The sequence below is a fragment of the Hesperophylax consimilis genome, unplaced genomic scaffold (genome assembly GCF_061612785.1).
Source record: "Hesperophylax consimilis isolate HC1 unplaced genomic scaffold, BYU_Hcon_1.0 scaffold_32, whole genome shotgun sequence".
Lineage (NCBI taxonomy): Eukaryota > Metazoa > Arthropoda > Insecta > Trichoptera > Limnephilidae > Hesperophylax > Hesperophylax consimilis.
In genome coordinates this window covers 2,197,874-2,207,803 of record NW_028301262.1, presented here as the reverse complement: position 1 = coordinate 2,207,803, position 9,930 = coordinate 2,197,874, and the positions used below count along the sequence as shown (strand labels likewise).

General features: G+C 34.4%; 1 long non-coding RNA gene across 1 annotated transcript; it reads right to left on the bottom strand.

The window, feature by feature from the left end:
• Window positions 1-3,581: 3,581 nt before the first annotated feature.
• LOC149409286 (uncharacterized) lies at window positions 3,582-5,951 on the bottom strand. The gene is made up of 3 exons (XR_016305216.1): window positions 5,704-5,951; window positions 4,256-4,405; window positions 3,582-4,122 (listed from the first exon to the last, which is right to left on the bottom strand). It is a non-coding gene; the product is annotated as an uncharacterized LOC149409286 (long non-coding RNA).
• Between the last annotated feature and the right edge of the window lie 3,979 nt (window positions 5,952-9,930).

Genomic DNA, 9,930 nt, shown 5'->3' with positions numbered 1-9,930 from the left:
TTCGGGGCTAAATTTGCGATAAATTGTGATTTTTTTTACATCTGACATATAAATAAAATTTTGAAAATTATATTACTTTTTTATTAAAAATATTGGTGATATTAACTGTGGTGATTTTCCGTGCTGATCATCCAGATTTCTTTGTAATAAAAGTATGTGGGTACTCCGTTACTATTTGGTTTTATTCAAGTAGCTACAAGTATTGATACAATGGACAGTATAAAAGTTTGCTAATGAAGAGAGGACGAGTTACAACAGACATGCCTTTTAATACGTCTCGGTCATGCTGTCCCACTCAGATATGCCTATCTCTTTCATACCGACAGACATACATTCACCACAATAACTAACATTAATAATTAAAAAGTGTGACTTATACTGATGGATTCGCTATTATTTTAAAAATTTGTACATAAAATACTAAAAGATTATAGGTGCCTACAACAAGATATTATAAGATGAATATTTGTCTTAAACAATTTTTATTCTTAAATTAAATAATTATTCAATTTACAGAGTATAATCATTTATGTAAACTAAAATAATTCGTCAACTAACTCTTCACCGCTATTCATTTTTTAAATGTTTTTCTTCTATAGAAGCAAGTGCTTGTAGTTAAAAGAGTGGTGAGCATCAACATGAAAAATATAAAGTGTTTGTAATCAATAATGATTTGAGGAAATATGATTATTTCAAAAAAACATGTATAAACAAATTAAAATTTACATTTATTAAGAAAAAGAGAATTAATAATGAAGTAAGTAAAATGACATGGTTCACAATGCTACAACTGGGCCACTCGGCCTACTTCTATTTTATAGTGTTAATTATAATGATTATATAATCGAGTTGAAATATGTGCACTTATATGTTATAACATTAATTTATTATTTTTCGCTGACTATCATAGGAAGGTGGGTACGTGGAATAATAATTAGATTTTTTTGTACCATTTCGAAAACTGATGAAGTATTATTATTGTCACAATAATTATCTGAAAGGCTCGAAGGTACAAAGAATAAAGCATTAAAAAATCAAAGACAACAAACACAAATGAAATAATATAACCATATTCCAAAAATCAAATTCACAATGTTAATAACAATTCACCCATTTTGCTTTACTTTCAGAAGATGTCTTAAAAAACGAATATGAATACAATATTTAGTGAGAATAATGGGTATGTTTCAGTTTTATGTACCTTCGGTTACAGTGCATCCGCTGTCGTTAAACGAAACTTTGATGATGAATAAATATATTTGTTTGAGAGATCAGTTTCATCGTGCAACATCCCCGGCTCGAGTTCACTGCGAGAGTCAGCTAATTGGTTGCGATGTAGTAGATTTTTATCATTTCTGGCTATTAAACCAGGATAGCTTGGTCTTGATATTGAGTATTTTTTTTGAGAAATGTTAGTCATTTAGTTTAATTTGAATAAGACACGGCCAATAGGCCGGCATTATCGTTTTTCACCACGTAAATAGTTTCGTTCTTGTTGGCCGTATTTTCACTTTTTCTTCAAAATTGAGATACACTTTTAACGTTCTCAGATGCACGAGCTGTGTGAGTTGCAGAGCTGCTTTCAAAAAATATAAAATAAAATGAAGCTTCTTAACCTTAGCTTTACTAACGATTGTAAATTATTTCGTGTGTAGATCGTTTTACTCCATGGTGTTTAAGATTGTGTCTCGTCAGAGAGACCATTCGACAAAATGAATAGTTGCACTTACAACATGAAAAAGGTTTTTCTCCACTGTTAGTCAGCATGTGGTTCTTCAGATGGCCACTTGAGAACATGAATAATTGCACTCGGAACATGAAAAAGGTTTTTCTCCACTGTGAGTCAGTATTTCTTTCTTCAGTGTGCCGCTTTGAGAAAATGAATAGTTGCATTCAGAACAAGAAAAAGTTCAGAAGTAAGTTCAAGAGTCAGCATGTGCCTCGTAAGATGGCCCCTTTGAGAACATGAATAATTTCACTCAGAACATGAAAAAGGTTTTTCTCCACTGTGAGTAAGCAAGTGCATCTTTAGATAGCCCTTCCGAGAAAATGAATAGTGGCACTCGGAACACGAAAAAGCTTTTACTCCACTGTGAGTCAGCATGTGTCTCTTCAGATTGCCCTTGAGAGAACATGAATAGTTGCACTCAGAACATAAAAAAGCCTTTTCTCCACTGTGAGTCAGCATGTGGCTCTTCAGCGTGCCCCTTTGAGAACATGAATAGTTGCACTCAGAACATGAAAAAGCTTTTTCTCCACTGTGTGTCAGCATGTGGCTCTTCAGATAACTCCTTTGATAACATGAATAATTGCACTGAGAACAAATAAAAGGTTTTTCTCCACTGTGAGTCAGCATGTGGCTCTTCAGATGGCAATTTTGAGAACATGAATAATTGCACTCGGAACATGAAAAAGGTTTTTCTCCACTGTGAGTCATCGCGTGTCTTTTCAGAGAGCCCCTTTGAGAACATGAATAGTTGCACTTGAAACAAGAAAAAGGTTTTTCTTCACTGTGAGTAAGCATGTGGCTCTTCAGATTGCCCTTCCGAGAAAACGAATAGTGGCACTCGGAACAAGAAAAAGGTTTTTCTCCACTGTGAGTTAGAATGTGTTTCTTCAGATTACTCTTAAGAGAACATGAATAGTTGCACTCAGTACATAAAAAAGGTTTTTCTCCACTGTGAGTCAGCATGTGGCTCTTCAGATTGCCCTTAAAAGAAAACGAATAGTGGCACTCGGAACATGAAAAAGGTTTTTCTTCACTGTGAGTCAGCAAGTGCATCTTTAGATAGCCCTCCCAAGAAAATGAATAGTGGCACTCAGAACACGAAAAAGGTTTTTCTCCACTGTGAGTCAGCATGTGTCTCTTCAGCGTGCCCCTTTGAGAACATGAATAGTTGCACTCAGAACATGAAAAAGCTTTTTCTCCACTGTGTGTCAGCATGTGGCTCTTCAGATAACTCCTTTGATAAGATGAATAATTGCACTCAGAACAAAGAAAAGGTTTTTCTCCACTGTGAGTCAGCATGTGTCTCTTCAGATTGCCCTTATCAGAACATGAATAGCTGCACTCGGAACACGAAAAAGGTTTTTCTCCACTGTGAGTCATCGCGTGTCTTTTCAGAGAGCCCCTTTGAGAACATGAATAGTTGCACTCGAAACAAGAAAAAGGTTTTTCTCCACTGTGAGTCAGCATGTGGCTCTTCAGATTGCCCTTAAGAGAAAACGAATAGTTGCACTCAGAACATGAAAAAGGTTTTTCTCCACTGTGAGTCTGCATGTGGCTCTTCAGATGGCCCTTAAGAGAACATGAATAGTTGCACTCAGAACATGAAAAAGGTTTTTCTCCACTGTGAGTCAGCATGTGGCTCTTCAGATGGCCACTTCTAGAACAAGAATAATTGCACTCAGAACATGTAAAAGCTTTTTCTCCACTGTGTGTCAGCATGTGGCTCTTCAGATAACTCCTTTGATAACATGAATAATTGCACTCAGAACAAAGAAAAGGTTTTTCTCCACTGTGAGTCAGCATGTGTCTCTTCAGATTGCCCTTATCAGAACATGAATAGCTGCACTCGGAACACGAAAAAGGTTTTTCTCCACTGTGAGTCATCGCGTGTCTTTTCAGAGAGCCCCTTTGAGAACATGAATAGTTGCACTTGAAACAAGAAAAAGGTTTTTCTCCACTGTGAGTCAGCATGTGGCTCTTCAGATTGCCCTTAAGAGAAAACGAATAGTTGCACTCAGAACATGAAAAAGGTTTTTCTCCACTGTGAGTCTGCATGTGGCTCTTCAGATGGCCCTTAAGAGAACATGAATAGTTGCACTCAGAACATGAAAAAGGTTTTTCTCCACTGTGAGTCAGCATGTGGCTCTTCAGATGGCCACTTCTAGAACAAGAATAATTGCACTCGGAACATGAAAAAGGTTTTTCTCCACCGTGAGTCAGCATGTGTCTCGTCAGTTTGCTCTTTCGAGAATATAAATTGTTGCACACCGAACATGACAAATGTTTTTTTCCAACATGGATGCGTAAGTGCCTTTTGAAATTCGACTTATGAGAATTGGAATAGGTACAATGAGGACAAAATATTTTTTTCTCCAGAGGATGCGTCTTCTGATCTGTAGAAAAAAGAAAGTAATACGATAATAAAAGCATAATACGACTTAATATCTACACTTGGCGTAAGAAAGCACAGTAATTGATAACAACGATGGCAGAATTGTTAAAATTAGGAAAAAAAAGTGTTTTTACCGGACTGGACAATTCTTTCAAAGCGTTCTAAGCATTCCTTTTTTACATCCGGCAGGTCTATGTCAACTTCCATACAAGAGAATCCCCCATCATTATCTTCTCGGCGTCCGAGTTCCTCCTTGACGGTAATAGTCTCCACATTAATGCAAGCTATAAAACAACATGAACGTACATTGATCATCGATTTTAAACTCATTTAAAAAAACCTTAAACAAAAACAATAAAATAAATCATTGATTAACCCTGCAGAAGTGAGAAATAAGTGAAGAGAGTTCAAGGCAATTTTAAGAAAATTAATAAGAACGACCCCGAATGTCCGCTTCAGAAGGAATAAGCATTTGCTCTTGAGCACTTTCAGTATGGAGTTGTTGTTTTAATTCAATGGAATGATGTTTTCTTCCATCAATATGTATTTTTAACGAATGAGGATGAGGTGGAAACTTGAGGAATCGAGCACTTATTGTAAGCATTGGCGGCTTCCGTGATCGTAGGGTATGGTCACATCAAACAAATCACAAATAAACACCTCAAAACAATACATATTTTTCTAAACATAAGAAATATATATAAAATAAAACAATTGAAAACAATATACTTGGCACTTTGCCACTCATTTATAAAATATGGAATAAATGCTTGGGGAAGAGCAACAAACTCGGCCATCGATTCATTATAAATCGCACAGAAACCGATCTGAAAGGTAATATTAAAAAAACATAGACTGACTGATACAGACCGAATATTCAACAGTTGTGACATACTAGATATACGCCAATTATACGTTAAAACACTACTAAACTACATTTTTGACCAAAAAAACAAATTTCAACATGCACAAAATATCACTAACAGAACAGTTAGACAAGCGTACACAGAAAACATAAAAACTCCGATGGTAAATACAAGTTTTGGACAAATACACTATCAATACCATGCTATAAAAGCTTTCAACAGTCTAACACTTGAAAATAAAATCGAGGAAAACAAAAATAAATTGAGACACAAAATTACAAAATGGATTTAAGAACAAAAAAGACAATATTACCAAAATTTCATAACATAAAATAATAAAAACTAAACGTAACACACAAAACTTTGGCTGTTTCCGGCAGAGATAAAAAAAAACTGGTAAAAACTAAAATAACTGCCACTTAAGAGGACAGCGTTAACACACATATAATTTTCTGTCGCCATGGCAATCCAAAATGGACTTGTATTTTTATTTTTTTATCAAAGAAACAAACATTCCCGGGTTACGAAAAATCTGAGAACATTTGAAAATCTCGAACTACCACCACAGTAAGTGGAAAAAGTTGCTTATGTTGTGATGGAAGACTTATCCAGTCGAGGAATTGAACACACTACGCCTGGGTGGGACCCAAGCGCGATGTCAACTCAGCCACCGACCGGTCTAATACAATTTATTTAACATAATCAATGCAACTCACTGGCTGTCTGAGTACTTTCCGCATATCGCAAACATTCTTTCTTTACATCTGGGAGGTCGAAATCCATATAAGTGTAGGGCATTTCACCTCCGCCTTCTTCCTGGGGCCCTGGTTCCGTTTTGATGGAAACAGTTTCTGGATTTACTAGATCCATGGCACCGCTGTTGCAGGGTTTGGTAATTGGTAAACGCACAAACAAATTTATATACCTGAAACAAACATAGTTGTAACGTAATCCTATGAGCACACGAAAGCATTAAAATTATCGATTAGATCAACAGACAAGAAGTGTCAACTTCAAGGTCAAGATAGTCTCTATATGTAGGTATCCCTTATTTCAAATATCAGTTTCATATAAGATATCATTGTTTTGACAGAATATTCCAAGCAAACAAAATTTAATAATATTAAATACAATACAATAAGTTGAAGTAAAACAGAGATCCCGGGTCCTAGCACAAAAGCATTAATTCATAAAGATTGACAACTCGACCTTCTATAGAATTGGTTTGGTCAAGATTTTAACCTTAGATCTGGCAAATTTTAAGACAATCTGGCATCGGTGACGGCCCACCACACCATCGACAAAGAATAGAAGAAATTTAAAAAAAGGCGCGCCTATAGACAATATAATTCTGCTTCGCAACCTACCGAAAATTCAATTCATTAGCCTAAAACATAGGTGAAATGTCACCCAAGACCACAAAGTCCCATCTGACAAAGCGCTGTCATAACCATAACTGTTCAGCAAAACACAATCGGAAATGAAATTGTAGGATTACGCGTGACTATAATATCTACGTTGTCAACATCGCACGTAGTGCACATCACTCCTAACCTTTACCTTACTGTGCTAAAAAAATCAACGCGTTCCGGTGCTGTGTAGTCAATACACATCTCAAAATTAGCGATTTAATTTCGGAAAAATATTAATATTCACAGTTTTTTTATTTAATATTTGAAAACAATATTTTTTTACATAGATAAGTATACAGGATATAAACAAGATATAAAACAATAGAAATTAAAGTAGCCTTTCCTCACCATAAAGAGACATTGCTCTTGTGTTTGGTGAGGGAATTCTAGTTCAATTATATATACGTTAGTATTAATGTAAATAAATTATTAAGAAACAACACAAGATTTAAACAATATTACTTCTAGATGTAAGTAGTGAACGTATTTTGGACTTAAAATAGTTTAAGGTAATTTTTTAATTTAAGGTGAAATTCCTGAATATTTTCGATATTAATATATATTTATAATTAATCATTTATGTTTATTATCCACTGGAGTGACAACGCGACATAAATAATTTTGCCTCGATTGCTCGAGATATCCAGACGATCATTTTTTTTAATTTTTCGCCAACATTTAAAAAAACATAACTTAGATTTTTTACATGGAGTCATACAAACTTGTTATGGTGCTATATAGCCAATGAGTTAACCTGTATTTTGCCGTTTGTTTCATTTTTGTAGGATTTATAGAAAAAATATAAAAAATCGTTAACTTTATAGTCGCGCGAATCCTGCGTGTTTGTTACTTTGAAACTGCCGTGATAGCTACTTTTTCGAGTCTTTTTCTTTTGCCTTTTTTTAACGAATTGAATAGTATAATACATATAGTCTATTTCACAATGTCAAAATCGAAGCGAAGCTTTTTATATAATTGAGATCTAATACTGGATATTTATGACCATGTTTTTATATTGGATAGTAAAACAAGAAACAGGGTTTTAAATAAGATATATATAATAGCAGTACATATTACTAATCTTTCAGAAAATACTTTGTAAATTGCTTAAATTCCGTGTTATTTTGACATTTTTCCTCCAGAATACGTGATTTGACAGCGTTTAAGCTCAGTACACACCGGGTGAATTAACCTAGCAAAGTTTATGATGATGGTTATGAAACCTTTCATGTCAAACTTGTAGGAGCTTAGAACGGTAATTAAAATCTTTATATTATTGTAGAAAGCAATCACTTTGTGGTTTGATATGTTTAATAAAATAAAATAAAATACTTTTAGTTTTAAAACCACAAGTAGTAATTTGTACCCTGAAGATGCATGAGTAAAGCGAAACCGGTCGGTTCTAAAAATTATTAAAAACTCGTGGTTTTAAAGCAAAAAGTATTTTATTAAAATCTTATGATTTTTATACCAAAAAGTTGGGTTTTGTAAAAAAATAGTTGGGAGGGAAATAAATTATAGAACAAAAAAATTATTTATTTATTACTTGCAATAAAAATAAGTAAATTTTATATTGGTTTTATATAATTTAAACAAATCAATATATATAGTACCAGTATGCCTCGTTCCAGAGTGATACTCTCAGTATCGCCCTGGTGACAGACCACCATTCAAAATTGAACATTGCTTGAAATGATTTCATTATGTATAGTGACTAGATCTAAAATAGCCACTTTACTAGAAATAGATAAATTGAAAAAACATATATAAAAAGATAAAAACAAAACAAGTAATGTATACAATATACAGGGAAGAACGAGAATACCTATGCATTTTTCAATATGTATATTTCAATGATCAGAATTGAAATATACATATTAAACGTCCACCAAACCTTCTCCAAAAGGACCCCATAATCGAACCTTTTGGGGCTTTGTCGTAACAACATTTTAATGAGATGTAAATATGCGGAAAGAACCTGGAAAGAATGCGGAAAGATCTGTTCACCAAACACAAGTGAATAGCCAAGTACTTCACCACCTTCCTCTTCCCCATCTCCTTCCATAACTTCTGTCTCACAACATCCCCCAATTGGGGATGCTATCACACAAAAAACCATCAGGCGGCAGAATCGATCGCATTGCCTGCCTATCATTCTGGTCTTGTCTCCTAAGTTCTATGGCCAAAGCGGGGTCAAGTGCATTGCTAAAAATTTAAGATGGTCCTGGTAACATGCATAAAGTATCCTCGTTGCTCACTCCGTGGTCGACGTCGCTTGCTTCATCGTCCACGTCGCTTGCGCGGCTATTCTCCATGTCCGTTTCTGAAACAACAGAAATCACAAATTAATTTAATGGGTCTGTATTTCAATTACGGACCACCTCTGGCACGACGTTTAAAAAATAAACTAATAGCACGATCAAACGAATCAAATACTTGAGGCGGGCAATGTCAAGGTTTAGAATAACATCAGTGTATTTTTGAGCCGATGTATGAATGTGAATAAAGCAAAGAGTATGTCTGCCAAGACGGAGTTGTGTAGCGGTCCATAATTTCTGCCTACCCCTGCGGGGAAATGGTATAGTGGATTTGATGGTTAGTTATTTATTTTTTTAACTCACGGTTCCTAAGTGCTGACTTTTCTTGATAGCGAGCTGCTGCGTCCACGTCGCTCGCTTCACTTTAATGGAATAACTTTATTTCCAATGCACACGTGAATTCATTAAATCGAATTTTGTAAAAACAAAACACATTCTGTAATGGCGTCGCAAAAATTCACATTTGGTTTTAGAAATGTATTAAAAACAACAATATTTTTTTAAATAATAGAGTTGAAAACACGTTGAATAGTTATACAAATGATTAGCATATACACTGGTACAATAATATTAAATTAAAATGATATACTTACGACATTTCAATGATTTATATATCTGACAGTTGTAAAACGCACGTAGCACAATCAAACGAAATGTTTGAATAAAAGACAAATATTTAAATTTAGATAGAAGACTTATCGATTCTAGGATTTGCGACATCTATGTTTAACGGATAAAGCATTTCAATAGCTTTGTTTATAGTGCAAAATAATAGACGCGGGCATTGCCAAAATTTTAAAATAAATATTTTTCGAATCACGAGATAATTTGCAATTTTTTTCAATAAAGCAAACGGAGGCATTTAAATTGGCGCATTTATATTACCAAAAGCCATCCAGTGGTTAAGGCTTTTACGTACATATATAATAATATTTACGAAATTACATTGGTAAACAGTGCAGGAAATGACTGTCCAAAACACTTGCACAAAAATATATATAAATAAAAATATTGTTGACTTTGATCCACACAGTATGTAGGCACAAAATATAAAACAATTAGGTATACCTATATATTGAAATTGATGTACCAAACATATAAACAACATCGGAGTATATGTTTCCTAGCTGTTGAATACGTCGCATAGGAGTGTGATATTGGGACGTTGATATAGAATTGCTACAATAATATGGTAGGTACTGTCTTGTAACTG